Below are 27,270 nucleotides of genomic sequence, written 5' to 3'. Positions count from 1 at the left end.
AAAAAACAGACTAGTTATTACACTACAAGGAATTCCATAAGTAGCAGGCAAATGATGGTACGTAATGCCCTCTGATACCAAAGATACTGTAAGCACACATAACAATTTTGGGCATCCATGGTAACAATATACTCATAGGGGCTCGGAACTCTCAAGGGGGGCGCATTCATCCCAAGATCAGTGAATATACGTGAGATACGGTAGACTCAGGGGCCCCTCTTCCGATTCTGCAGGGGCCCTATCATTTTTCGTGACGCCACGGTGTGCCCAAGTGTTCTCACTCAAGACTCAAGAGTTTGGTAAAAAAATTCAATGAGACAACACAATTAGACTGATCTCCATGTAAGATTTTACTCGGCTAACATGCTCAGTCCATTGTTAATATTCTCTACTGGAGATTTAGGAACAGAAGTAGGTTTAGGCTTTTCTAAAGACACACGATGAGGCTGTAGTAACTGCGCATACATGTAAAATAGTATCTCAGTTCCTTTATTTATAGTACATTTTTTCATGCAGTAACCTCCAGCAAGTGCCCACAGCAAATGCTGTTTCCTAGAACAAAGCTGTGTTACCATTCCAATTACATCATCAATTCCCTGGTAAGACTCATTACATAGGACATTACCACACATCTGCCCCCTTATCATAACAACAAAATAAATATAACAGAAGAATTAAATTCAAACACAGGACAATACATTTGGATGATAAGCACAGTTTGCATAAGAAGATTATAAATGGGTAGCATTGACAGGTCATTTGACCGTACACAAGTTTCCTTTACTCCAAACCCTGCCATCGCTCAATTTAACAGCGGAATCTTTTACTTTAACCACCTCTTGAGGTTGGGTAAACATACTTTCCCCTTTTCTTCTATGACCAAACTTCCTCACTACCACCTAGTCACCACAACTCACATCCAGCTCCTTGACACCTTTTGTGTTGTCATGAACCACCTTATTCCGTTTCTGGGACTCCATTGCTCTTGCAGACATGCAATCACTATCTACCCACACCTGGTCTTTTTTACACAGCCACAGAGGTGAGTCCTGCGTTGCAGGCTCCCTACCCTTAAGAGCCACAAATGGAGAAACCCCTGTCACAGAATGTGGCATTAAACTATGAGCCCAAACCATTTTATCCAGTTCATTTTATCTAGAAACAACCCAAATAGCAGTCAGCCAGACCGGGTCTGTCAAAACTACACTGGCTACCGATGGCCCAAAGGGTCGCTTTCAAGACGGGCTGCATAGTTTTTAAAGCACTACAGGGAAATGGCCCCAAATTTGTCAAAAATATGATTAATAACTATAAACCTCAGCGCAACTTACGCTCTGCTCATCTCCACTTAGTACCTACCCCATTGTTTAAACGGAAACGGCAAGGAGGTAGCTCTTTCTCCTACTTGGCCGCCACTCTCTGGAACACTCTCCCCTTGTCACTCAGGAGTTGTAACAATCTTTTGGTCTTCAGGAAGGCCTTGAAGATGTGGCTGTTTGAGCAAGCATATGTCTAGGGATTTTGGTTTACTTTTCTCTGCCTTAGCGCCATGAAACCTACGGGTGTACGTACGCTCTATAAATAGTTATAAACATAACATATTAACATAACATTTTTCCACGCAAGACCATTGGCCAAAGACCACTGGATATTCTCCATGATGCTCCTACTGACTGTCTCCACTAATCCATTGGCTTGTGATCTAAATAATGCCACTCTAGTATGTTTAATACCAACACTCTCAAGGACTCTCGTCTTGACTGTGGAAATTAACTGTACACCGTTATTGGAAACAAACACTTTGGGAATTCCCTCCTCCAAGATCAATCCCTTCAGGAATTCCATCACACTCCAAGTGTGATCTCTCTCATAGACTTAACCACAAACCACTTGCGATGGTAATACACAAGAACCACCAAAAACCTGTCTCTAGTGCCCAACTTGTCCACATGACCCACAAAATCCAAAGCCAATTTCTCCCTTGGACGAGTAGGAAGTTCCATGCACTCCAACTGTAGTTTCCTAACCACCTTACATTTGTCGCCATTGCTACAGGCAACACAATCACTGACCACTCTCTCATCCTCCTTGTCCATACTCGGCCACCAAAAAGACTGTCTTAATCTCTGCATTAAATTCCTTCCCAGATGGCCTTCGTGAACAATCCGCACTATCCTACTCCTTAAATCCCTAGGAGGCACGATATGGCTACATTGTAAGATCTTGTCTCCTTGAACACTCAGCTCAACTCTGACCACAAGATATTGTTGTAGGGACTCATCCAGTGTATATGACTCCTGCCACACATTGCCAATTAAGATCTTCAGCCACTTGTATTCATCATTGTTCGGTGTAGCATCTAACGGGACTGGTAACCGATCTGTGCAAGGGGAAAATATCCTCCTCCTCAGTCACAGGCAAACGAGAGGGACAGTAGGCCACCACATTTTTGTTTCCCCTGACAAATATCACACTTAAATTGGGGTCAGCTACTGACAACAACCACCTGGAAATGCGGGGAGTCACACTGCCTACGAGCCCCGTACCGTACCTAAACACATGTAGCAATTGCTTGTGGTCGGTCTTAAGTATAAAGGGCAAACCCCATAGATAATACCTGAAATGGTTCACACCCCAATAACAGGCCAATGCCTCCTTCTCTATGGCAGAATATGACAATTCAATCTCTTGTAGTTGCCGTGAGGCAAAACCAATATTGATATCCTCATCGTCCACTGTCTGCATCAAAACAGCACCCAAACCCACATTACTGGCATCAGTTGTCACAGTAGTCTTTTTGTGACATCAAAATAGCCCATGTTAGGTGCAGCAGCAAGAGACTGTTTAATAGTAGTAAAGGCAACATCACAAGTTGCTCTCCACCATACTTTGCTGCCTTCGTCTGCAAAATCCTCATAGGTTCAACCACATCAGCGAAGTTTGAGACAAATTTGGAACAAGCCTCAAGAAAGATTGTAATTGTTCCTTGTCCTCAGGCAGTGGTGCGTCCACAATGGCTTTCACTATATTTTTCTTAGGTCTAATGCCTTCCGCGGATATCTCATGACCTAGTTAACAGACACGTTCCCTCCGAAACTCTCCGTAACACCTCTCTCAAAAACTCTTTATGTTTTTCCCATGATTTTCCCACCCCCAATATATCATCTTGAAAACACAATACACTCTGCATTCCTTTTAATATATTTTGCATAACTCTCTGGAAGACCGCAGAGGCTGATGCCAAGCCGAATGGCATCCAACAAAAATGATATACAAAAGAAGTTAGTGGCCTAGACTCTGGATGCAAATTCACCTGATGGTAGGCTGCTGACATATCCAGAATGCTGAATACCTTTCCGACACCCATTACTCTCAACATCTCTGTGATATTTGTCAACGGTTGGCGATCCACCTAAATGTTCTTATTTAATTTATGTAAATCAATGCAAAGGGGAATTGTATTATTCCCTTTCACTGCAATCACAACGGAAGCAAGCCACTCTGATGATCCTATGGGCTCAATGATCATCTCCTTCAACAACTTATGTAGCTCTTGCTGAAGTGGCACTCTCATTAAAAAAAGATAAGGGTCTTACTTATGGATTGAGGGAACTGCCATTTTCTTTAAGATTATCCTGTGAGTAAAACCCTCTAGCTTTCTCAATTTGTCTGTAAATACACGTGGAAACGATTGGACCAACTCCTTACCCCATCCAGTACCAACATTGCAGCACACACTCAGTCACTGGTTCTACAGTCATCAGAATTTCAGCATCATTGGTGTCTAAAATGTTTAATTCATGTTGATGGCGCCACCCCAAAAGATCCAAACCCTCTCCTGTTCCCTAAATTCTTCCATACCCACTGTTATTTTAAAAAAATATATCCACCCATCATACACCAATGATATTGATTCTTCTTTGCCATACCCCACTGCCTTCACATAAGCCTGTAACAAATCTTTAACCTCCACTTTGACGACCTCCACATAGGTCTCTTTGTAAATCAAGGTAAATAAGCTCCCTGAATCTGCCAACACTTTAACCTGTTCAGTACCCAAGAAAATGGTGCAATTAGGCTTCTCTAATGGTCCTGAGCTCTTCGTTTTCATCCCCTGTGATCTATCATCCTCTTGCACCATAGAACTCTCAACCTCATTTACACTAGAATCTTGCACTTTGCCCCTTAATCTGCAAACCTTTGCTAGATGCCCCTTCCTTCCGCAGGCCCTACATGTCATATTTCTTGCAGCACATGCAAAACTGGAAGCAATGTGTCCGGGAGCACCACAAGAATATCACATTATCTTCCTCCTCTCTTCCATTCTATTCGCTACTGCTTGTGTGGTTTTAGGAGACTGCTTCAGCTTTACTTCCATAACGACTCCTGCTCAGAAGCCTTGACACCTAGTTTACTCACGTTGATTTCTTTCATCCACAATGCGTGTTCCATACTCCTAGCGATCTGTATGAACTCTTCTAATATGGAATCTAAAGACAAGAGCCTTTCTTTTACTTTCCTGTTATTTGTACATTCAACTATCGTTCTCGAATAAGTGTTTTAGACAAGTTTTCGAACTTGCAGGTCACTGCCAACCCACGTAATGCAGCAACATAGCTCATAACATCCTCGTCATGACCTTGTATCCTGGAAAATAATTTGTGCCTTTCAATAACAACACTCACTTTAGGTGTTAAATGTTATTCCAACATTTGCAAAGACATCTCGTATAAATTCATAAGTTGTCCATCTCCCATCCTCGTTGCCAAAATCTGTAGTAACTGTGCAGACACGTAAAGGAGGTTTTCAGTTCCTTTATTTCTAGTACATCTTCTTCATGCAGTAACCTCCAGCAAGTGCCGCCAGTAACTGCTGTTTCCTAGAACGCAGCTGGGCTACCATTCCAATTAGATCATAAATGCCCTGGTGAAACTCATTACATTTGACATCATCACAGAGACAAATTTAGAATCATAATAAATGTGACAGGAATTATTGAAAATATAGAAAGTATACATGCACATACATGTTTGTATCTCAACTATACCAAATTTGGATCCATTGCTTTTCTACAATCAGACCTCATGACTTTGTTATACTTTTATATTACTTGCCAGCAGCATTGCAGAGCAAATGTAGATTAGAACTTGTTTAGATCACCTTTAACTTTTCATCATGACAGTTCATATTTAATTACAGCATGTTTATTCAGTTCATGAATTTGTATAGATTCTTGTTTTGTTTGCAAAGTTTCAATTTGAGCACAACAGCCTCTTAAGGTGGAGTATAGGAGCTTGAATTGTTAAACAAAAAGGTGATATGCCTTTTCCTAATCATTCAAAGCCAGGTAAGTCAACTCTGTGACTTGGTATCTTCCCTCTTTTGGCCCTTCTTACTAAAGGTCCCTCACTATCACTGCTGCTTTCTTCCAACTGACTAGAGGCTGCTACAGTTCTTCGTGGTACTCAGAGTTCAGTTAAAATGCATCTCAATTTGTCTTTTCTTCTGGGCGAATGGTCTCTATTTACTACTCACATTTAAGGTGCACTGTTCCCTTCATTTAGGTCACAATTTTGCCTGGTCAGCTCCTCCTCCTGTGGCCCTTTTGTACCAACAAGATCTGACTTTCCCAGACTCTCCTCAGAACCAGTACTAAGTGTCCCAGTAGCTGGAGCCCTCTCTACAGTATGGCTGCCCTGAGAGGCTGTCTCACTGTCAACGCTGGCGCATCCAAAACAGGCATTGTATCTTCAAGGGGTCTTAGGACTCTGCAAGTGTGGGCATCATGTACCCAAATTTGGAGGACCAGCACATTTGACAGCAGTTGTAATTAACAGGATCACAAGGAATGGCCCACACCAACGAGGTACCAGGCATGATTTATCTGTGTGCTTCTTAATCTAGGACCAAGCCACAGCAGCTGAGGGTGTGGCACTGCTCTAGTTGAGACAAAGTTGCAGCTTCCCCAACCTACTGAGACACAGAACATACCCCGTCAGCCAGTCCTTTACAATAATCAAGCACTAAATCATCTGTTATATTGACCAATTGATTTGCAGAAACTGCAGGCTGTCTCATTGCCCCCAATGAGATTTCATGAGGGGACAGTTCTGTTCTTATGTCTGGGGTACTTCTCAAACTCATCAACACAAGAGACAAAGCATCAGGCCATTTCAGAAACGTTGAAGCACACACCTTTGCCAACCTGGACTTTAATGTTCCATTAACCTGCTCCACTATGCCAGAGGTTTCTGGATGGCAAGCACAATGTAGCTTCTGATCAATTTGTAATGCTGTACATGACATCTTTAAGACCTCATTATTGAAGTTTGTTCCTGGGTCTGATTCCAAAGAGGTCGGAAATCAAAAACATGCAATGAGCTCCCTCAAAATTAGCTTAGCCACAGTCAAGCTGGCATTCCTCCATGTGAGGTAAGCCACTACCCACTGTGAAAAGAATGCATACAATTAAAAAGAATGTATCTCAGACCATTACAAGGAGGCATCTCAATGAAATCGAGCTGCATCCTGTTAAACGGTCCTCAAGATTTTCCTACATAACTCATTGTAACTGGTGTCCTTATGCCTGCATTTTGTTGTTGACACACCATGCACCGATGCTACACTGCTTCTGTTACAGCTCTAAATGAGAGATTAAACCATGTCTGGTGAAAGCGACACATCATAGCATCCCTCCCAACGTGTGAAGGTCCATGATAGCGGCATGCCATGGGAAGCAGCAACCTATCTGGTAGTACAGGTCTCCCATTTGTGTATACCTAGACCTGATCTTCCTGTCTTTTGATACAACCTGCTCTTACCCATCCCTGTCTTTGCCACATCTGGTACCTCATCCTGAAATGCCTTCACTTCATCCCAGGTCTCTACAGTTGGCAACAACAGGCTACACTCAGTGACATCAGTGTTCTCTTGAAGGGGATCTCCATTGCAGGAGTACAAATTTAGAGCGCAATATCAAGCAGTCTAATCCCCATAGCGGTTGCTGACTGTGACATAATCATTGCCCTGCCAAAGTTATAGGATTCAAACTCATACATCTCATCAGAGTTACGTTCATCACTCCCAAAATAACCTGTTCGTATTTGGTAAGTCAACTGCTAGTGAAATGTTGCGTTCGAGGTAGCAATATCTCAACAGAATGTGGTACATGCACTCTCATTGGATATCCTACTACCATTCTCTCACTCTGTTCCAAGCTCACACATGTTGCAGCAAAATAGTTAAGGCATTGCGACAAGGCAGTCTTCACAAGATCAAGAGTAGCTGAAAAATATGCCTTAGGTCTACACGCAGTACCATGCATTTGAGTTAGCACTGACAATGTGGAACCTTCACACTCACTGCAGAACAGAGTAAAACCTTTTCTGTAGTTGGGCATTTCCAAAGCGCGAGCTCGACAAATATTCTCTTGCAGTACAGTAACAGAACGCATGCATTCATCTTCCCAGGGCACTAAATCTGACACATCTTTGTGAGTTAACCATTAAAGAGGCTTTTCTGTAAAAGAGAAATATGGAATCCATTGTCAACAATAGTCAACCATTTCCAAACACATGCAGACTTCCTTTTGTGTACTAGTGGCTTCATCTTCAGAATCACACTGTTATTGCCTTATGACACTTTTCTGGCTCCTTTCTCAATGTAATGTCCTAGATATAGAACATCCCTTTTACAGAACTGCAATTTGGATGGTGACACTTGCTGTCCATTCTCTGCCAAATGATTCAACAATGTGATGGTATCACATATGCAAGCCTCCTGATTACCAGACGCTACCAGCAGGTCACAAATATACTGGACAAGGACAGAGTAATTTGGCATCACAAATGACTCCAGATTCTTTTTCAAGATCTACTTGAAAACTGAGGTGCTTTCCATGTACCCTAGACGATCTTGGCACCATGCCAAGACACAATTTCGGAACCAGAAAGCAAATAAAAATTGACTGTCCTCAATCAATGGAAAAGAGAAGAAGGCTCGACACAAATCAATAACAGAAAACCATCCAGCTTCACATGGAACTTTTAAAAGGATCATAGCTGGATTTGGCACAACAGGACATCATGGAACCACAATCTGGTTAACTCGCCGCACGTCCTGTACTATCCAATATTTCCCATTGTGCTTCTGCAAACCCATAATAGGAGAATTACATGGACTCCCAATGATTTCCTTTAGAATTCTCTGCTCGATCATTGATTTAATTAATGGAGTAATCCCCGCAATGGTTTCTGGACTCCTATTGTATTGAGATATTCTGGGAAATTCCGCATTGGGCTTCACAGTAATTCGTACTGGAGCCACACCTCTGATTAGACCTATGTCCTTTATGGTAAAATCCCAACCTTCTGGAAACACAGTATTACTCAATTCCAGAGGTAAATCATCACTAGTTAGTATAGGAAATGATCCTTCCACTTCGGAATTTTGTTTAGCCAATTAAAAAACAATATTGTTATCATTAGTATAGAATTCGACTCACTTTGGTGTGCAATAAATTGAGCAGTTGAGTTGCACAAAAACCCCTGTCTGCTCACTAAAAGAAGTACAGATTCCCCTCACTCAAAAGATTCAATAAACACACCAATCTACCTATATTTAACACCCAGTCTGAGTGAAATCTCGACTAGGGCAACCTCACTTGAATTGTTAGAACCACTATTCCCTGTGCGCTGGGAACAATTGTAATGATCGTGATTCCTTAACCTTTCTAAACGAAAGTTCCCTTCACTTACGCAGAGTACTTTCAAGACCCCAGCAGAGAATCTTACTCAGTGTATGCCAGACTGAGACCACCTGTAGGTGTATATCCTGGGATCTTATGCCAACTCCTTAACAAATAACAACTTAAACTTTACTACAAAGCTAAGTACCTTGGAAAACCTCACACAGCCACATCATCGCAGTCTAAGCGTTTAGCAATAGCAATGTGCAACCCTATTAATACTCGTCACCTTCATTGTACTCCTCCAATACTGGCACTTGGTCACCTTCCACTGAACATAGAGCTTTGGATCCAGTAAAACTTTAAACAGGGTCTTAACAAGGGTGTCAGTAGGGATTCCTCATCATATCTTAACCTCATCGGACAGGAAATCATCCGACATGCTACCAGATCAACTGCTGTAGAGTTGCTGGGTCCACAAAAATGTTTTCTTCCTTTCTTCCTATCATATATTTTATACCACTCTCTTGGTCCTCCGATGGACATTGTTTTGTGCCGAGAGGGGCTCGATATAAGGGTCCCAAGAGTCATCCAATAAGGATTAGGAATTGGATAACTGAATTACAAACTGGAAATTAAACTCATGTAAATTGCTCTCAAAACAATGCTATAAAGGTGAAGGATTATCACAGCAAGCCCAAACCTCCTGAAGAAACGTAGGCGAGCCAAGATCATACCAAGAGCACGGTTAAAGCTATAGAGAATAATAGCATTTGGAGTTGATGGTCTGAGATCTCCCTACTATGATCTTTCCTGATCAATGGTAAACCCAAATTAAGAATGCACATTTACTTGGATAGAAATAATCATTATAGCTGAGTCGATTTTGAAATGATAGTATAGTTATCAAAAATTAAGGTAAAACAAGTGCATCAGTAAATTTGCATCAGAATAATTTGGTCAAATTCTAAAGAGGTGTACCAGAGATCAAGAGTTCAGGAAGGAAAATGAAATATGCCAGTTCAACCAGTCTCCCAGCAAGGACGAGACCACTGGGCACATATGGCACATGGGTCAGTTTGGAAAGGAGAGCCAAGTGAGTCTGCATCAGGCAAGTTCAAAACCCCCAAGAGGTTTCAGCAAAATCTCTGTAACGCCCATATATCACCATCAGCATGTATGTTCATGACAACCAGAAACTGCCAATCAGCAGTCCCTCCTTTTTGTTCAATCGGGCAAATTTATATTCTAAAGATTCTGGGTTTGACACCTCCTGGAGTCACTTCATGAGATCATACCACTCAGTTCACTGATTAGTTGGTATAGGATGAGTGTCAGGCGACATAAGGAAGACACAAAATGTAGAGAAATAGGAAAGACAATTACACAGTCCTTAAGCAATCCGATATGTAACAACGTTGGAACAAATCTCCTTCTGCAAGAGCACATTATTGAGTACAAGAGGACAGTTTCTCAGACAGCTGTTCAGGATTGCAAAAAAAAAATTAGCAAAATGTCTTGTACAATACATGAGAACTCACAAAAGAAAGTGCTGTTTCCCGTTATTGTTTACGTTGAGGTATTCTCTGACTAGCAGTCTCAGCAAGTCATAATTCGGTTTCTCATGTCATTGAAAGTTTAAAAGGGATTCCCTTTCCAAACACTGGGTAATGAATCACCATATTTCACAGGCTATTAGGAAGGTAATTCCAGGGCAGGAATCTCTAGGTTCAGGTAGATATATAAAAGGGGGAAAAGTTAAAGGTGGGTCAAAATATCTTTAGTTTGCTAAAATCGTTGGTGCTAAATCATGGGTCTGTATGATTTTTGGGGGACCCTTAGCAATCTGCCAAGCGGGGGCATAGTTACTGGAGTGCCTCTAACGTGTCCATTTCCTAACATCTGGATAATTAATCTGCATGGCATTTAACAAGCTGTAAGCCATATAAGCCCAGTGCAGGGATCTCCAGTTTAAACAACATCTGAAGAGGCGGGCAAAGGTAAAGGGGCTCTAAACATTGTGGACTGGAAAGGACCTTTGGGCACGTGTGAGGCTGAGGGCTTGCACGGTAGGTGTTATTTAGAAACTATGGGTTACCATTGGGGCTGAAGGCCATGTATAGCTGGATTTGGAGCTGTTCCTGTCCTTTGGAAGGACTTGTAGTAGAGCTGCTGCAGGCTTCTAACCCTTAAATATATTCTTCTCTAACAACCAGCTTTGGATATTTCATCTCATAACAGCAAAAAATGTACCTGCTCGTATAGTGAAAAGGTATCACTGCTTGTTGTCTTTATATAGCATATCTTTTAGCCTCATTAGCAGAGGTTGATAGCTTTTATTCCAAGTTGGGCCCACTTAAACTAAGTAACCTGACTAGCATGGATAGTTTTGTTAATGACAGCTAAGCTCTTAGGGCTACAACAATTTCTCCACAACAGAATACAAACAAATAATATGCCTTGACTGAGTCTTTAGGAAAAACATAGAGCAGACAGGTTTGCATCGGCGGTGAGTAATTGTCTTAGCAGGGGCTAATGTGTGGGCCTAGGAACGAAGCCAGTTATAGAAATTAGTAGTGAGCTTCTCCAGATCTTCAGTCAAATCAGGCTGTGAGTCAGTTTGGAGCTGGTTAAACAGGCCGGCTTCAATTTTACACCATTGACGGTATGTTTGTAAAGAGCGAGATCGAGTGCGGACTTGTCTTTCTTGAGTAATTTTTATATTAAGTAAGAAAGAATGGTGCTCTGACCAACATAATGGCAAAACATCCACCATTGTTAACTGAGAAATGTCAGTAAAGACACCATGCAGCATATGGCCCGCACAATGATTGGGGCTCTCTACCAATTGCTCAAATCCAAGACACAACATGGTGTTTGGTAAAGTTTCAGTATCTTTACCAGAACTTGTCTGACTGGGGCAAGTGTACAAGTTAAAATGGAAATGAGACTGACTGAGGCAGTGAGAGACAATGAGTGAGACTAAAACTAAAAGGGAATGAGAGTAAGAGTAGAAGTGAGAGAGTGAGTGAGTGAGTTAGAAGGAATGAATGAGTGTGAGGGAATCTGAGTGACAATTTGTGTGAATGAGTGAGTGAATCTAAGTGACCGTGTAACAGTGTGTTACGCTTTTGGGTCTCCCACTAGATTTGGATTACTAGAGGCAATTCTTAGCATATCTGATACACTTAAAAAATGCTGGAGCTGACATGTTGGAAGCAGATTTTGTCATGTATGGTACCCAGAGAAAAATGCTGGCATACTCAATTTGTTTCTTGGACTAAGGGGCACCCATGGTAAAAGACTGGCACTGGAATCTGTGATCTATGTTTAGCATTAGACATCCCTGGGCTATTTCATTTAGAGTGGCAGGAAGCTCTCACAAGCTCACTGCACATTTTGCAAAGTATGGCGGCAGTTCTTGGGGAGCATCAAGCTATTTTGGCTTGGCACACCATGAAAGTACTTGAACTTCTAATGAGTGCGCTTTCAGAGCCTACAAATTTTGAGCATATTTATTGGATAACTGTGCTTCAAAATGCACTATTTTAGTCCAACTCTTTTTGTTTTTATTATGCTTGGGGTTGGAGGTTAATGCCTCCCTGTCCACCCCCTACAGCTATTCCTATAAGAAGTCTGGCGCAGTCCCTTCTTTCCTTAGAAGATGGGAGAAGTATTAAGCCCTGCCAGTTTCTAAAGATCACAAGTCGCCACTCTTCATCTTATTATTTCGTCAGTTAAAATTTCCCAGCAAAGCGTGTACAATTTTGCATTGAATTGTAGCGTTTAATTCTGATTTTCTAATTTTCACTGCTTGGTTCTCTCCTGCTGGCCTTTAACACTGGTTTGGGGAATTAAGACACATTCTTTTTACCAGTGGTTTTGTTCTTTTATGAACACAAATGCACAGAAATAAAATTCGTTGAATAGAGTTCTCATGGCTCTCTCCTGAATCACATTATGCTCGATGACCAATGCAAAGCACATCTTAAGAGTTGCTGTGCTTTATATTCACTATACACCTTTATTTTTTCTTGCTGAAATCTTTGCTTTACAAATGAATCATTTAGCAGCTGTACCGTTAAAACGGTAGTAGCCAAAGCAATTTCTCTTTATATCTGACCTTTAACTTAAAAAGAATGACTATGTTTTAGCATAATTTAGAAACTGTATATGTGCTGAAAAATTATAGTTTCTCGTTTTGGACAAAGATTCAAATGCAATCTCCTGGCACTAACTGCCCATGGTTTTTGATGCAAAATGCCACCACTAAATAGAACATTACTGCTCACATTAGAACTAATGGAATGCTAAGGCTGGGCCTTTGCCCACACGCTGACGGCGAATATGAAGTCCTCAAAACCTAAGCCTCAATTAGAGAAGATGGATTTTTTTTAACTCAGCATGAACAGCTCTTATCAAATTCTTTATGTGGCCTGAAGGCAGGGGAATCTAAGAGCAAAAACTCTAACAAATTGTATTCAAGTTGAATGGGAATTATGATGCACAAACCTAGTTGCTAAAAACTGGGAAAGGGAAGATGTTACACAGAGTGTGAGAGAGGCTGAACAGGCTGCATGAGGCAATCGTGGAGGCACATAGGATTCTAGGGGAAAAAAAGGCGAGGGATTTTGGTTTAAATATTTATACTTGTATCAGAGAGTAGAAAACCCACGACAACTCACAGAGCTTTGTTTTAAACTACTGCCTTTCCCTAGTACTGTGTTGGTATTGTCCTCTATTGGACAGAACTTTAAAAACTGAAGATATTAATGAGACACTGGTATTTTTTGGGAATAATGTGGGATTCTGAAGCTATGTAAGTGATTAAAAAAAGTGTCATTCTGTTTACGTCTCTTCTAGCATTTTCATGAGATATTAGCCCTTCCTGTATATATATATATATATTTATATTCACCATTCGTGAGTGAATCAAAAACCAAGGGCTTTGGTGTAAGATTTTTGAATCACTAAAAGTTGACTATCTACATATTTTGAAGCCAATCATAATTATTGTAGTTTGTGTTATCATCTTCATAGGTAAGACAAGGTCATTTAAATGGCATATGAGAAGCCAGTGGAGACCTCCTTGAGAGAAAGAGAGAGAAGTGTGGAAAGACTGCAGGACAGACATTATGAGAATTTGAAGCAGATAGAGGAGTTCAGACTGAGGAGACTAGCTACGGCATCTGTTTAGATAGGTCTTCTCTACAGGGATTTTTGAGGGCTTGTAAGGACTCCTCATCATCATCAGAGGGGGGATGTAGCAGAAATCACATTTTATTTGTAGGGGTACACTATAATCACAGTTGTAGAGCGCACCCACATATAATCCGTTGTTGTAACAACATGAAGTATTATAATTTTGAAATATATTAACCTGAAACATAATGTGCTTAGGCCATTGTACAAGTAACATGGAGAATTAACGTGGAAAGTAAATGTAACCAGCAGAAAACATTAACACGAATAACTTGTGTTGTGAAACTACAATTATTCATGTACTAAGAAATGTTTAATAACTATGTCATATTACATGTAGGTAAATGGATTAACTGAAAGTGCCTTATATTTTATGAAAATTTGTAAAGCTCATATGCTGTTTTCTTATGTTAGCTTAAGTTTGTAGGCCTGATATGCAATTCCCTGGAAACTTTCGATTTAGAATCAGCAGTTTGAATTTCATATGCCGTGGACTTTGCTTTATCTCACATTTAGTGTTGCAGGTGAAAAAAGAGTTATCGCTAGCTAGAATAATGTCTTTATTTTTTGCTAGCCAGGACAGAAGAGAAGAAGTTGCAATGATGTGGCTTGAGTCGCTAAAGGAAGGCAGTTGTGTTTTGTGTTTTGGACAGGAGAAGGCCTGAGAACCAAGGACACATTGTTGCAAGAGAAGAACACCATTGTCCCATGGAAAAACACCTTTAGGATTGTACCAGAGCAGATGGCGTGATCCTCAATGACTCCTGGGAAAGTTATCCATGAATAACGTGATGATGAGAGTAGGGTTAGTGCCCACTTCTTTTTCTGCCTTTGGAGAGAGAGCATCTAAGTACAAGCTCTGTCTCAGTATCTTTCTACTATATGACCCATTAATTTTGGGGAGACTTCTTTTAGAAGACTCCACATGCTGACACTATTTTCATTCTTCCTAAAGATGCTTAAGTAGGGATGTTATGTTATGTTATTTTGTTATGTTATGTTATGTTATTTTTATGCTTCCATAGCGCACGGCCACTCCATGGAGCATCCCGGCGCTTTTTCGAAGGTACCCACCAAGTGAGCGAGAAACATAACACTGAAGGGACATGTAACACACACATAAAAAAACAGCACCAGTCTACGGGAAAAGCCATGTTTTAAGGGCCTTTCGGAAGGACAGCAGGCTAGAAGCCTGTCTTAAAGAAATCGGGAGGTCATTCCAAGCACGAGGAGCTAAAAAACGGAAGGACCGTCCTCCTGCTCTGGCGCGCTTGATAATGGGAACCTTCACTTTAGATAACGCAGCAGATCTGAGAGATCTGGAGGGCTGATACCAAGACAGTCGTTTGGAGATATATTTAGGGCCAATACCGTGCAAGGCCTTGAAGGTCGTAGTCAGGGTTTTAAAAAGAATCCTTTTGTCAATCGGTAGCCAATGTAAGGTTGAGAGAAGAGCAGTGGCTCTGGCTCTTCTTGGGAGGCCGAAGACAGCTCAGGCCGCAGAATTCTGAGCGATTTGAAGACGCCTAACCCGATATTTGGGAAGTCCCAAAAATAACACATTAGTATAATCCAGCCTGGAGCCAACCAGTGCCTGGACGATGATTTTCCTATGCTGGATGGATACTAAAGGTAGAAATGTATGCAACATCCGGAGGATGCCAAAGCATTTCCCGGTGAGAGAGGAAATATGTGGTCCAAAAGATAGGTCGCTATCAATGATCACTCCCAAATTTTTGGCCTTCAGGGATGAACTAACGGGAGGAAACATATCCTGCGGCCACCAGGGTTTCCAATCCGGCTCGGAGGTACACCCAAAGAAGAGAAGCTCCGACTTGTCGGAGTTGCATTTCAATCCATGGCGTCCAAACCACTCGAAAACCGCACTCAAACAACCTCTGACCTGATCATCGTCGAACAGACCATTCCTATTGCTTACAAACAGGAGCTGGGTGTCGTCGGCATAGGTGACAATCCGGGCGCCGAAAGACTCCGCGACCACTGCCAGAGGGGCCATAAAGATGTTGAAAAGGAGGGGGCTCAAGATGGAACCTTGAGGAACCCCCACTTCTAGCAGCGGCATTTCGGCGGAGTAAGGAGGAGCCCAGATTGTCTGCCGGCGGTCGGCAAAGAAGGATTTAAGCCACCTCCACACCGTTCCCCGCAAACCAAAGTCCCAGAGTCTGGCAAGGAGAAGCGCGTGGGGAACGGTGTCGAATGCCGCCGACAGGTCAAGCATGACCAATACCGCCTTTCTTCCAGCATCCAACTCCTCCCGGATGGCGTCTGTGACTTCGAGGAGCGCAGTCTCCGTACTAAAATTCGCACGGAAACCGGATTGGGTGTTATGCAGCAGATCATTCTCCTCGATGAAATTAGAGATTGATCTGTGAACAAACCTCTCAGTCACTTTCGCTAGAGCCGGGAGTAAGGAAATAGGTCTGTAGTTGGCATGGACTAGAGGGTCGAGTGCTGTTTTTTTCAGGAGTGGCAGGATCATGGCGCTCTTCCAAGCCTTTGGAACTACCCCGGATGAGAGCGACATATTTAAGATGGGATTAACCAAGTCATTTAGCACAGGTGCCAAATTCGCTAACCACTTGGCCGGGCACGGATCCTGTGGAGATCCAGATTTAAGGTTGGACAGGATGTCAAGAGAGCTTGCATGGTCCAGTGAGGGAAAATCACACAACAAAGGACCATGATCTGACATGGGACACCCCAGGCTCACAGGCTGCTGCTGAAAAGTGGAAAGGAGGGAATCTTGAATAGTAGTAATTTTCTGTACAAAATATACAGCCAGATCCCTCAACCAGGATTCAGAGTGAGTATGAATGGGGGTATAAGCAGTGGGAGAGGTAAAATCTTTTACCACCCTAAAGAGTTCTTTACCGGAATGCTCCGCCTCATTTATTCTAGATTCCAAGTAAGCTTTTTTTCCAGCCCAGATTGATTTATGGTAGGCTCTAGTCAGTGCCTTAAAATTCTGCCTCTCAGAATGATCATAAGATCGCCTCCATGCTCTTTCAGCTTTTTTGAGGTCTTGTCTAGCTTTTTTTAGCTGCGGAGTAAACCATGGGGCAGATGTCCTTTTATTGGCAGAATTTTGTGTCTTGGCCGGGACCAAGCTCTCTAGACACTCTAAGAGCCATTTATGGAAAAGAGCAGTATAATCCTCTACATTGTCAGATGTAGGACAAGGAAAATTGATTAGGGTGTTTGATAGCATCTCTCTAGTGAGCAGATGGAAAGAATCGAGAGATGCTTTAACGACCCCACAAATTTGGACCGTGTTGAAACCATATTAGGGAGGGAAAAGGAAATAAGAAAATGATCCGACCACAAAACTGGCACGGGAAGGTCTACCCCGATAGGAAGAGTAAAAAAGATCTGATCCAACGTGTGGCCCTTCTCATGGGACGGTCCTACCACATATGGGGCTAATCCGAGCACGGAAGTGATGTCCAGCAGTTTTTGAGTATCCGGGTCTAAGCTGACATCCATATGAATGTTTAGATCACCTAGCAGGAGGCAGTGATTAGATCTGAGGCAAGGAGTCGAAAGAGCTGCCTGTAGTTCTTCTAAAAACGGCCCCACTGAGCCTGGTGGTCTATAAACAAGAATCCCTGTACAAGCCTGGGAAGACGAGAGCTGGAGGGTGAAGCCAAGGGCTTCACTGCCCTGTATATTATCAACCGGAAAAGTGTGACATGCTATGCTCTTATTTACTATAATCGCCACTCCACCGCCTCTACCAGACGATCTGTCTTTCCTAAATATGTTATAAGCGGAGGGTATGGCATTAGCCAAATCAGGAGCAGACAAGTCAGACAGCCAGGTCTCCGTCAGGAATAAACAGGAAATCTTAGAGTCCTGTAGCAGATTCCAGATATCTATAGCATGGCAAGGTAGGGATCTGGTATTAAGCAGTAAACATTGATGGGTCTTGGGTGTACTAACCTTTGAAAGATGTTTACGTACAGGACACCTCAGTGTTAGTCTAAGGATAGATTAATGCTCTTTATACATCAACCTTCGAAGCAGGGACGTTTGGACTCTGCTTTCTGATCCTATGCATTCTACTTCTTGAATTGATTGTGTTGTTTATGCTGGTTCATCTGAATTGGACACGCAGATTTGGCTTTATGCTAATTCTGATGTATTTTTACACTCTAATTTTAGGGTGCCTTTTTGTCCAGTTATGTTTGGCTTTGTAATAAACTAAACTAACTTTACTTAGTTGTCTGTGGTTACCATATATCCAAGGGGACTTTAAATAAATTGGGTGGCTTACAACAAAGTTCTCCCCCCCACACTTCCATGCTGCTTAAAAGAACCATCGGATTGTGTCTGTAGAACAGGTCCAGAACTCATGGGCCCCTTCAGTGGTAAAGGCATGCATGGTAAAGGAATGTGTTCTTCAGACACATTTGTTGTTCATGTTGCGTTGTAGAGGCACGCATGGTTTAGCCATGCATGCCTCTGTCATGCAACCTATTGCTTTTCATCTTTTTTCAGTCCCACAAAATGAGTGCAATTGTATCGGTTAGCAATAAATAAGGGCCATCGGTCAATAGCGCTGAGAGATCTCTTCTGTAAAAAACCATAAATCCTATGTATATTAAAGATGGAGATGTTTTGTCGCAGAGAGGAGTGGGGTAATCAAGTCTCACAGACCCCCCTCACTGTGTGACAAACTAGGGAAAGTACTCCTCTCATTGGCTGACCCATGACAAGGTTAGACAGCTAGAGGAGGCAGCGGGAATTACAGTTTTTAATTTCTTTCCCTGAAGCCTCCACCTCCTTCCACTGACTCTGTGCTACTCCCTTTGCCACCCTCTGGCCCTACTTTTACTTCCATGCCCAGTAAGTGCTTTTGAATGTTTGTGTGCCTGTATGTATGTGTATTTGTGTATTTCTGAAGGAGTGTGTGCAAGTGTGCTTTTGAATGGTGGGTCTGAGTATGTGTGTGCCTGTGAGTGGATAGGTGGAAGTGAGTGTATACCCACCCGCCAACACCCTTGCCCAGCACACTGTTCCTAAAATTATGATCCACCACTGCAAGGAGGTAAATATGAAAACGACCACACAATGCACTAACAAGGCAGCAGAAAGCAGGAACAGTAGAGCCTCTGTTGAAGAGGAGACACACTATAGAAGAACTACTAATGTTCCAAGTAAGGAGGTATCACTGAACCACAACAAGCTATCCAAAAAAATAGTGGCATAGCAGGGTCAGAACTCACTTCCAACCAGCATAAAGAATAGCCCTACACTGTCAGTCTTTAGGAAATCACTCGAAACTTGGTACTTTGTCAAATCACTAGCTCACTACAGTTCCTTCAGCACCTTACTGAATTTGCTGGTTTAAGCGCCTAGACTCTCTAGGGCAATTGTGCACCCTATAAAAGCCAAAATCAAATCACAGTTGCCATAGGCAAGCAAGGAACAAAAGCCCTTCCTTCCTGCCCCCAAGTGGGTTGTAAAAGACAATGACTATTGGACTGCAGTGGGTCCCTTAGTTCCTTGGGCCTAGTGCTACTACACTCACTACACTGAGGGCAACATCCCTCTTCTCCCTCTTTGTCTCTCTTGCTCTTCCTCTATATGTATGATTCACTTTCTATATCTAGCTTCTTCTATTTAACACTCTCTATATGCCTTGTGCACTCTCCATCAAAGACCGTTATTTTTATTTCACACCGTGATTTTTCACTTATCAATCATATTCTTTTTCTTTTTCTCTCCTCCCCCTCCCTTTGCCACTTTCTTTCCTTTCTTTGCTTTGTCAACCTCTTTTCCTCTTCCTTTTTCACTCTTCCTTACTGTTTAGTTATCTTCCCCTTTTGCACCCTCTCTTGCAAACTCTACATTCTTTCTTTCTCTCTATGGTTTGAATTGCTCCCTGTTTTTCTGTTCTCCCTCTTGCCTCCAAAACATTTTCTCACTTCTACTGCTCACTAATAATCGTGTTCTTGCTTTTTTTTCTCTGTCCTCCATTTTCTGTCCCTTTTCCTTCAGCTTACTCTTGCTATATCTCACTTCCCCTAGCTATGTCTCAATCTCCGGTTCTTTGATCTGTTCTCTTATAATCTTTCCCTAGCTTTTCCACCTTTCCTAACCCTGCCTATTTCTCATAGCTACCCAGATGATGTTGCTTTCTTTCCTCCTTGTTATACACACATGTGTTGACTTGTCAGAGGCATCCCTTAGTATTTTTCCTTTGGGTTGTAAACTGCTTTCTTTCAGCGCATTACCCAGTCGTATGGTTGAACTGCCGTCCCTGCACTAATGCAATACAGCATGGCAATTGCTCGTCCCATCAATGCATGTGATATAAACACTACAAGAATGCAATGGGGTGTCGGGAGCGGCAAACGTGGAATATTTTATTAATTAATTAATTGTTTTTATTTATAAAGTATTAAATAGCGCGAATGTGACCTAAGAGGGTATCAGAGCGCTTTACATTTAGGATTGTTGCGTTAAAAGTTACATCAGATACAAGAGCATAGTAAGGTACAGTGCACATAAACAATGTTTCAATAATTCGTAGGAGGGAGGGGAGGAAGGAGTAATAGCGGGGAGACGAGGAGAAGCTCTGCCCAATATCTGGGTGGGTGACAGTCGAGAGGGAAACCAGGACCATTCTCCTCATTAGCTGTCAAGCAGCTCCACCGGTCATCAGTCATGTTGCTCAGGTCTCAGCTTTCAGGAAAAAAATGTTTTTATTTTATTTTATTTGTGATTGTTATATAGTGCTAGCTAGACCCGGAGGTATCAGAGCACTTAACCAGGGGAGCGTTGCATTAGAAGGTACATCAAAATGATTATAAAGGCACGTCGGTATCAGAGCGCTATAACAGAGGAACATTGCATTACAAACTGCATCAATTGCAATAGCGTAAAAATGTACAGTAAACAAACAAAAAGGTTGAGAGAAATTATTGGAAAGGAGGGGATAAAGGAGCCATAGCAGGGAGACGAGGAAGAACTGTGTCCAATGTCCGGCTGGGTAGGTGACAGTCGAGGGGGAAACCAGAGCCGATCTCCTCATTAGTTATCTAGCAACTCCATCAGGCATCAGCCATGTTGCTCAGGTCTCAACATTCGGGAAAAACAGTTTCGAATAGATGTATAGGCTACGAGGACAGAAGTAAAAGAAGAAGGTGGGGGAGGGCATAGAAACAAGCCAGAGAGGGAGTTGAGACACATTGGGGAGACAAGGTGAACTATGCCCAATGTCCTGCTGGGTAGGTGATGGTCAAGGGGGTGAACCGGGGCCAATCTCCTCTACAGCTATCTAGCAGCTCCACTGGGCATCAGCCATGTTGCTCAGGTCTCAGCAGTCGGGAAGACAGGAATAATCAATTTTGAGTAGGTATATTAGCTACAGTTACATAATCAAACATAGAATACCAAGTCCCCAACAGAGGATAAAGGAGAGGCCCCCCGGCTGGGACTCCACACTCAGAGAAACATCCCCCTTGGATGATGTTTCTGCTGAAATCAACAAGTAAGCAGAGATGGCGTCGCTTGGTGTAGTCCAGCTCGGTATCTGAAAAGGAACTGGGGTCTGTCATAGTGGCTGTAGGAGAAACAAAGGCTGCGGAGGCCTCCATTTTAAAGTCAGGCACGTCAGGACCAGGCCTATGTAAATCCTTGTGTAGGCGTAGATGAGGTGGATAGGTCTCCACCATGATGAAGCCCTGCTCGTGAGAGACCACAGACGGCCCGGATGCAAAGCTGGTGCTGAGAATCCTGGGGCAGAAGCAGTGGGACTCAGCAGTGGGTTCTAACTGTTTTGGGATTTATCGCCTCAGGACCTTCGGGACATGACTCATAAGTTAAATAGTGACTACTATTCTCCCCAAAACTACAAAAATGCAAAGGGGCGTCGGGAGTGGCAAACGTGGACTATTGATAATGTGGTGTCACTATGCTGTATATTAACTACTCATGAATAAATAATTATGACTTAATTAGTTTGGAAGCGAATGAGACATGAAAAATATATAGATATGCACTGATGATTAGGTAAATGTCATGATTTTTGTTTAAGATTATGTATTCGTCCTGGTTAATGAAAATTGCCTCGATTGATTTACTTTTTACTCTGTATGTACTTTAATACATTTTATGAACGCAAAATAAAGTTTGACTTCACTTGACTTGACATAGTCAATTCTAAGAAGTGTTCCAGTCGAGCGTAGCATTGTGAATTGAATGACAGTGCAGTATCCCCTACCTCTCAGCTCCGGTGGGAGGAAGTGGGAGATAGCTAAATCTTCTTAACCAGCCTTCTAATGGTCACAGCTACTTTAGTTTTCAGCCATTGTCACTTTGTTATTTCAGGGCCCACCTATAAGTTAAGAAAAACAGGCGAAGGAAGGAGTGTGGCTAAGCAATGACAGACCTGATGAGAATTTAAGGGGGTAGGGAGCACAGGCCAGTCTGGTACATAAGGGGTGAAGGCAAGTGAGAGTGGAATATAATGAGCCACAAATGCCAGACTTGGGCCTAAGGTAAAACAAGCAAGACTAGGACTCAAGGTGTTATGGGTATGAGGGGGTACAAGACAGGTTAGGGCAAAGGAGGGGTACAGGCTAAGCTATGACTTAAGGTGAGCATGGGCCAAATTGTAGTTAAAGGGGCCACTAGCCAAACTGGAGTCTTAGAAGGTCACTGACTCTACTGGGAGGCAAGGGGGGGCTGAATCATAACGCAAAATACACACATGCACATTATTATTTTAGATACAGCAAGAATGAGCAAAGCACTTTACAGGAAATATTTTTACATAGCACAGGTACCTTTAACATTGAGTGTTGTGCACAGAACCACAAGTGGGTCATTTGTGGTATATATTACAGAAGCAAGTATAACATGGATAGGTACGAGCAACTAATCGGTGGCAATGAAGCTGGAATTGATCACTGGTACTGAATGAGTTCTCAATAGCAATGTGGGTTCATTTGATGGAACAGAGCCTGACCTTTCTACAGGACGATTAGTCTTCATGGGGCCATATACCTCAGGAAGACAGGGTGGTTCTGGATGGTGTCTAATACCTTAAGGAGCAACTATAATCTGGTATCATACCATTGCGATACATAGAAACTGATGGACAGCTACAGATTGGCTATTGGCTCACACTAGCTAAATGTACTGGCTGGATGGGTGCTATTCTTGTGTGGTAGGTCTGACATCTGACAGGGCGCTGGGCTAAAAATCAGAATGTCCCAGCTATTAACCTTTTTAGGTGCCTGAAGAATAAAGAGGGGTTAACATCAGCCATTCAATTTATAGTGCAACCACTTTGGTCACACAGTGAGGCCCCAAAGTCGGTAAATGATGAGATTGAATATGGATTTTTACAAATTCAAAGCCAGATTCATGTACACAAGTCGGAAGAATATATAGTAAAAGTACATAATAACTTCTGGCAGACCGAATCGACTGACAAAATGTAGTCTCATTAACATGAACATACAAGGAATTTGGTGATAGCAATGCATCAAAAAGGTAGAGTATTTGATGATCGGTATATGATTTGCGATCCTCCAGTCTTGGCTTGAGAAAATATAAGTTACCCAAACTAAACTTACTCTATGTAGAACTGATTGGGGAAACCCTATCTATATCCAATAGAGTAAGAAGGTGTCAGCATTGAGAAACCTCTGGAGAATTTCTCAAGAATAAAAGTACTGTTTAGCGCAAACCACACAACAGAGATATCACAAATAGGTCTGTACTGCTCTAGGTCTAACAGGAGTTTGAATCTAGCTGAAGCGTGATCCTCAATTAAACCACACAAAAGAACATTTTAGAATCCCATATTACATGTCTCATTATTCTCCATCTTCACACTGTAAAACTTAGCAATTACTCTTTGAAACGTCTTTCATTTTGGTTCCCACATCATAACTTCCTTGGATTTCTCCCATCTCCCAAAGCCTTACACATTTTAATCCTTCCTCTGTTCTTTAAGGCTTCTCATCCTTGCCAAAATTACTCCTACTAAACCTCACTATTTCTCTCACACAATGTGCCTTTTTCTATTTGTAAGATCACACAACTGCACCTGCAGAGGAGGGAAAAACATTACATCCAAAGCGAATGTTCATGTTGCAGGTTAAAGATTAAGAAATCCAAATGCCTAGGGTTTTTGGTGAAGTTAAAGTGGTAGGCACCTTAATACATGTTTAAATGCATGATTTCGAATACATATATGCTTACAATATAGATACAGAGTACTATTCAAATAGAAACATGAGTATATAAGGTTACCAACATTATTCACACAACACAAATGCAACTATACATGGGAACTACAATTCAATGTCGCTGCTAAGAAAATATTAGTCTGCACACTCATAAATGCCAAGATTGCGCTTTCTGTATCTGTTCTAGTTCACTACATTACGTTAATGATATTAAATCACAAGAATACATGAGGTTATGTGTAAATATATGTGGCCTGGTTATACACAAAATGGTGGAGCCAAAATTACGCTGCTCCAGGTCCACTCTAGGAATTAGGGCACTGAATTGGAAGAGTCATGGAGTGGGAGAGCGGTAACCAAGGTGAATAGACAGTACATAGACTGAAAGTGCAGCGACTGAAAGATATGCAACAATTAGATGTTGAAAAGACATGAGTGCTTTGCCAATGAAGTGGTGGAAATTGTCATCATAATCATGCCACAAACTGATAAGAAATAGAAGTCAGAAAAGTGCACACGTCTATGAGGTGAGAAAAAATGTAAGCGAGAGCAAAGGCTAATAAAGGAAGAGGGCTGAATCGGTGAAAAAGTGAAGCGACCAAGATAGATGGGACAGAAGTGCCTACAACATCAGAGAATATTATAAATGATAAAGAGCTGGTGAATAAATACAGGTTCCCTGATATAATAAATGTAATTCAATTTAAGGTGCAGTTGTATTGCTATGCAATGCTCTATAATTCCGGTAAAATCCTTGCAGAACTATCAAACCTCTCATAAAAAATCTCTCATCACATAAAGGTATTAAGATAGTGTATAGTTTTGCTGCCAACTTTTAACGGAAGGGCCTTTGGGCTTGTGGTTTAAGGGTCACCATGGAGCTCAAGCTTCTGAGTAGATCATACATTCTTATGGACCATGGGACTCTATTATAGATCCATTTCATTAAGTGCTAGAGGGTTCTTCTGCCAAAAACCAATAGACATGGATGTTTAAGGTTAATTCATATCGAAGTAAACAAAAGAAAGCAGTATATGTTGCATACAAATGTTGATCATTTGTCGTCATTGCATTATTTAAATGAATGTTCGGCATCAAAGCCATGTCTTTTAAAATGCCAGCATCAGTTTTATGTAGAGAAAATAGCTGACTCCAAAACAATGTTCACCCAACATTGCTGCACAGTAGTGTTCCACATTAGTTTTAAGTTCAGAAAATAGCACAGAAAAACAGCCTCATAACTTGCCTGCAAATGTCCTATATCCGACCCTCTCGGCGAAATATGCTCAACACCACATCATATTTTTTTCACATTTCAACACGTTATTCAGTTTAAAATAACCATAAAAAACACACAATAAACCAATTAAAACTTCTAATCAGTGCACTGGAATATACACAACAAATGAATCTTAAAATACAAATCCGAATAAAGTGCTTCAGTAATAACTTAAAACAATAGAGGTATTAATAAAAACATTTCATTCAATAAAATTTAGAACAGGAATGCTATTGAAACTCATCATTATTTACCCACTAGTTTCTTGTATTTCATTTCATAAGGTGAAAAAGGAATCTATATACAGTATCTTTAAAAAATATTTTAATAGATTATATTGGGTTTCGTAGATCAAACAAAACAATTGTATCAGTAGGCTCACGTCTGTTCAATGGATAGCAAATTGTACTCAATTAACTCCTCCCCACCCCCATGAGTTGGTGCAGCATTCTCGAGGTAAACTTGCTCAACATGATCGAAAGCGGGGGCTCCCATGTGTCAGGGAGACGTAAATCATACATCATCTTGCGTCAATTCCCGATAAGTGTCTAGGGGAGCAATGTAGGGCAGAGTAGGTGTGATAGCACAGAGTAAAGGAGGTCATGCCAATCTTGCAGGTGACTCTCCGGGTGTGTCTGACTCAGGGTTGGAAAGATTATCCACCAGGGTTTCACAGGCTATAGCCACTTCGATCTTCCCCATGCCTCTTTGGGCTTCCCGTAGGAGTATCGTCCCCTTGCAACCTGCCCATTTAATAATTTCTTTCTTCAATGCCTGGGTCCTGTGTCCCCTGGGGATTTCCAGTTTTTCGCTATCTTTCGCTTGGCCAGGATAAAGGCTAAGTCCTTGAAGTTGCTTGTGAACTTTGACTAAGTCGTGAGGGGGAATTGTTCCCAGTAAACAGTGTCCCAGGGTGCGTGGAACCTCCCTCTCGATAACCTCCTCAATCAGGTGCAATATCTCGTCCAAGAATGTAGTTGTAATGGAACATTCCCAAAATATGTGCAAAATGTGCATTTCTCTCTCTCTTTATCTAGGACATGATAGACTAGCAACATGGAAGTACCGGTGCACTCTCTCTTGGGCCAAGGATGACCTATGGAGGACTTAACAATGAATGCGCTTGAAGGGCACATTCCTAAAAACCTGAGGAATTCTGTCTAGGATACCGTCCCAGTCCTTAGCAGTAATAGGGATGCTCAGATCATCCTCCCGCTGGGTCAGTAATTTCTCCAGCGGTTGTTGCTTGTCAGTTCGCAATGACCTGTAGAAGCATGAGACTTAATGGTGCCTGCTTAGAGTGCTATATATTGGGAACTCTATGATGAAGGAGTTTTAGTAGTGCCTGTGTTCCAATGTGCACGTATTGCTGTAGTGAGAGCACTGTGTAATAGGAAGTGCTACCCGGGTAGATCAAATTTTGCACAAAATTTCTTGAACAGGAGCAATTCCGTATCTCCATACAGTCGCCCCCCGCCTTCATCTAGAGGTCGAGGTCCCACCAGTTGCTGACATGAGGAAGTGCTTTTAATAGATCTAGTGGTGATACAGGAGAATAAGGTGTTTTGTGTGGATCTTTAGTAGGCCCTTCTCCAGCATTTACACATCACTCTAAGCTCCTACGAGTCGCCAAGAGGTAATCTGCGTGCTCGGAGAAGCACTCAGAGCAGGTTGAATAGTGGTGGTACAAATGCCCCCGGGGTCCAATCTGGATTCCGTCCATGCGCCAGCCACTAGTTATTCAGTAATTAGTAATTTTATTTATTTAGTCCAGACCTCAACTGAGATCAACACATACAGATATAAAATTATTATTATTGTATTTAAAATATTTGAAATGGTAACACTTTTAAAACACGCTATAAAAATGGAAGTTG

The sequence above is a fragment of the Lissotriton helveticus genome, chromosome 1_1 (assembly GCF_964261635.1).
Source record: "Lissotriton helveticus chromosome 1_1, aLisHel1.1, whole genome shotgun sequence".
Lineage (NCBI taxonomy): Eukaryota > Metazoa > Chordata > Amphibia > Caudata > Salamandridae > Lissotriton > Lissotriton helveticus.
The sequence above is the reverse complement of the archived record's forward strand: the minus strand, read 5'-3'. Positions refer to the sequence as shown.